Source organism: Notechis scutatus, chromosome 4 (genome assembly GCF_049901735.1).
Source record: "Notechis scutatus isolate UNSWTSFEM ecotype Mainland chromosome 4, rNotScu1.2, whole genome shotgun sequence".
NCBI lineage: Eukaryota > Metazoa > Chordata > Lepidosauria > Squamata > Elapidae > Notechis > Notechis scutatus.
Window position 1 is genome coordinate 166,703,850 of NC_142012.1, and position 4,503 is coordinate 166,708,352.

Here is a 4,503-nt window from a genome sequence, read left to right on the forward strand (position 1 = left end):
CTATCACGTCACCCCAAATCCTTCTTTTCATTAAATTCATTTGCGTTTGTGATGAAAACGTCCCCCTGCATATTTAATGATGGCTGAAGATTCGTGGATCTCCCTCCTCTCGGAGTTGGAGTTAAAAAAACAGCAAAATAATATTTCCAATGTTCATCCATCCATTCACGCTCCTTTGTATTTTCTTTTCAATGCATCAAGCTTTAAATTACAATTCAGGGGCTGCCATAACCATCCTTCAGGCCAAATAGGCTCGAATACACACACACAGACACACACAAACACAAACACACACACACACACAGAGCGGCCAAAGGGGGAGGAAAAAAAACTGTGTCATAAATATGCAGAGCAAGCTTGCGTGCCACTTGGAAATGTGTTATGTCAGGAAAGACAAAATGCGGGCAGCTGAAAATGAAACATGCTTTATTTCCCAAACTTCTTGGCAGGATATAAACTGGGTCTAAACCACGTTATGAAGGCCCTGAGCAAGGAATCCAGATGAACCCCAGGGGAGTAAAGTGTGTTTGTTGATATGTGCCTGGTTCAGCAAGGTGTGAGAAAAACAGAGCCTGAAGGGTGGAAAATAAGCAGGTTGGAATCGAAAGGGAGCTGGGTGCAGTAGGAAGAAAATGGGGGTTTTCAGCTGGTGGGGTGTGTGTGTGTGTGTTTGTCCCACATATTGTCCCACATTGTTAGAAGGTTAAAAATGCACTGAGATACAGGTCGTAATCGACTTACTGAACTGACTTGATTAAACATGTCATATGAACACAGGATTAGAATAATTTCGCATCAGTTTCCTTGTCCCTATTATAAATTGGAATAATAGCTACAATTTTTCAGACATCCGATGTACTGGATTATAGCCATTTGTCTAGGATTTGTACAAGACCTCAAACAAGATAATCATAACCCAGTTGAGTTCCAAGAAAACATTCCCATAATTGTTGGCTGGAAAACAAGATGGCACCCCCTTCGTTGTTTTAATATTTGCAAGGCAGCTCCGGAGAATGGAGAATGTTTAGGATGCAGGCTGAGTCTGATCAGGAATTTAGTTCAAGAAGGAAGGAAGGAAGGAAGGAAGGAAGGAAGGAAGGAAGGAAGGAAGGAAGGAAGGAAGGAAGGAAGGAAGGAAGGAAGGAAGGAAGGAAGGAAGGAAGGAAGGAAGGAAGGAAGGAAGAGGAAAGGAGAGGAGAGGAAAGGAAAGGAAAGGAAAGGGGAAAGAAGGAGGGAGGGAGGGAGAGAAGGAAGGAAGGGAGGGAGGGAGGAAGGAAAGAGAGGAAAGGAAAGGAGAGGAGAGGAAGGGGAAAGAAGGAGGAAGGAAGGAAGGGAAGGGAGGGAGGGAGGAAGGAAAGGAGAGGAAGGAAAGGAGAGGAGAGGAAAGGGAAAGAAGGAGGGAGGGAGGAAGAGGAGAAGGAAGGGAGAGGAAAGGAGAGGAGAGGAAAGGAGAGGAAAGGGGAAAGAAGGAGGGAGGGAGGGAGAGAAGGAAGGAAGGGAGGGAGGGAGGAAGGAAAGGAGAGGAAAGGAAAGGAGAGGAGAGGAAAGGGGAAAGAAGGAGGGAGGGAGAGAAGGAAGGAAGGAGGGGAGGAAGGAAAGGAGAGGAAAGGAGAGGAGAGGAGAGGAAAGGGGAAAGAAGGAGGGAGGGAGAGAAGGAAGGAAGGAGGGAGGAAGGAAAGGAGAGGAAAGGAGAGGAAGGAAAGGAGAGGAAAGGGGAAAGAAGGAGGGAGGGAGGGAGGAAGAGAAGGAAGGAAGGAAGGAAGGAAGGAAGGAAGGAAGGAAGGAAGGAAGGAAGGAAGGAAGGAAGGAAGAAGAGAGAAAGGAGAGAGAAATAGAAAGATAAAAAGACGGAGAAAGATAAAAAAGAGAGAAAGAAAAAGACAGAAATAGTGTGAGAGAAAAAGAGAAAGGGAGAAAGATAGAAAGACAGAGAAAGTGAAAGAGAAAGAGAGATCAAGAGAGAGAGACAAATAGAAACAGAAAGAGAAAGAGACAAAGAGAGAAAAATTAAGAATAAGAGACAGAAAGAGAGAAAGAAAGGAAGAGAAAGAAAAAGAAAGAAAAGGGAGAGAGACAAATAGAAAAGAGAAAAAGAAAGAAAAAAGAAAGAAACGAAATAGTGTGAGAGAAAAAAGAGAGAAAGGGGGAAAGATAGAAAAAGTGAAAGAGAAAGAGATCAAGAGAAAGACAAACAGAAAGAGAGACAAAGAGAGACAAAGAGAGACAAAGTAAAAACAAGAGACAAAAAGAGAGAAAGAAAGGGAGAGAAAGAACAAGGAAGAAAAGGGAGAGAGACAAATAGAAACACAGGAAGAAAAAAAGAGAAAAAAAGAAATGATGCGAGAGAAAAAAATAGAAAGGGAAAGAAAGCTGGATAGAAAAAGTGAAAGGAAGAGCCAGAAAGAGGGAGCGAAAGAAAAAAGACAGAGAGATAAAAAAGAGAGGAGAGAAAGAGACAAAAGAAAGGGGGAAAGAGAGCAAGAGAGAGAGAGAGAGAAAGAACAAGAGAGAGAAAAGGAAGGGAGAGGAAGTCGAGATTTGGGCCTTGCTTTTCAAAAAGCTTTCAATTAATTACCCAGCCGAGGGCAAACAGACCCTTCACACATAATTAGTTCATCTCCATTAAACCCACCGCGGCGCTCACTCTCCACCATCTCCTCCCCCCCCCTCCTCCTCCTCCTCTCCTGTCCCCCCTCCCCCCTCTTCAAAGTAATATTTCCAAGGCTCGCTCGAGTCATCAGTGTTAATTGCTGGCAAAACAGAGAGGAAGCTCATAAAAGGGAAATTGCTTTTGGAGGCCTTAATCGGATTAATTAGCCGGACGCATTGTTTCCATTTTAAAACGGCCGGGAGGGAGGGGGAGGGTGGGAAAAACCCTCCCGCAAAGCTAATATTTACTCATCCTCTCCCGCAAAGCGAATATTTACTCATCCTAATGCAAAGCCCGGATGAAGGAGCCCTTTGGCCGGAGCAAGGAACGCGCGCTCGCCTTTGCGCGGAGTTTGAAGCGGGGGAGGCGCAGCGCTCCGGAGTTCAAACGGGCCGAGCAAAAGCGCCATTCGCGGCTAATGAGGACCGTGCAATCAATGCCCCCAACCCTTAATGGGTCGCGGGCATGAATTGCAGGCATGCAAAAAGGACGGGCAGATGAAATGAAAAGAGCGATTTCCAATTAGCCCGAGCCAAGGAGAGAGAAGCGGAGATCAGAAGCAGCCGCGTTCCCAAGACGCGCCCAGGACTTAAAAATAACCAAAAAAACAACAACAACCCCACCACCCTTTTTATGCCCCCGCTTCGCCCTTCAGCGCCTCCCGAGAAGGTTTATACTAAAAGGTCTTGGAACCCCAAACGTGGCACTTCGTCTGTTGGGTTCGGGATGGCCTTGGATTTCAGCCTCCCACGAAGCCCACGCGAGAGCGGCCCACGGGCTGTTCTGGAAGATAGGGAGCGCGCAGGGAGAAGAGAATTGGGGAGGTATAGACCAGCTCCCTTCAATGGGATGAGGAAAGAAGGAAGGAAGGAGGGAAGGAAGGAAGGAAATGAGGAGGAGATAGGGAGGGAGGGAGAAAAAGGAAGGGGGAAGAGAGAAAGGGAAGGAGATAGGAAGGGAGGGAGGGGGAGGAAGGATGGAAGGAAATAAGGGAGGCAGGAAAAGGAGAGAGGGAGGGAGAAGGAGATGGGAAGAAAGGGAGGGAATAAGGGAGGGAGGAGGGAGAGAGGGAGGGAGGGAGAGAAGAGAGGAGGGAGGAAGGAGGAAGGAAGGAGGGAGAGAGGAGGGAAAAGGAGATGAGAAGAGAGGGAGTGGGAAGGAGGAAGGAAGGAAAGGAAGGAAGAAAGGAAGGAAAGAAATAAGGGAGGTTGGAAAATGAGGGAGGGAGGGAGGGAGAAGGAGATGAAAAGACAATCTATAGTTTGGAATGATTAGAAAAAAACAGATTAAGCCCCCTAAACCTGGCTAAAAGCAGACCAATCCATATTAAAACACACACACACACACACACAGAGAGAGAGAGAGAGAGAGAGACAGACAGACAGACAGACAGACAGACAGACAGACAGAATCCTGATAACAATTTTAATCTCAGGGATTTCCAGCTTAGCCCAGCCTTTTCTTTCCCTTTCCCTTTCCTTGCTTTCTGCATTTTGCATTTTTTTTTAAAAAAAAAAAATCCAGAGCAATGCACTTGGACCCTCTGCACTTAAGGGGTGTCACCCACTGAACCCCTTTTCTGCAAAGTTGAATGGACCAAATGAAAGCCAGGCATTTTCACAAATGTTAAAGGTGCCTCCAATGTGAATATCGAGTTTATATATATATATATATCTTCATTAGCAGCACCTCTCTTTAAGGGTTTTTATGGCTTTGATGGGTTTGTTTATCCAGCTTGTGTTTACTTTGCGCTAATCTTGCACCAGGCCTGGCCTGTCTTTCATTCTTCCTACTACACCATCTCTCCCTCCCTCTCTCTTGCACATTGTCTGCCTGGTACGTTAAACAAATTA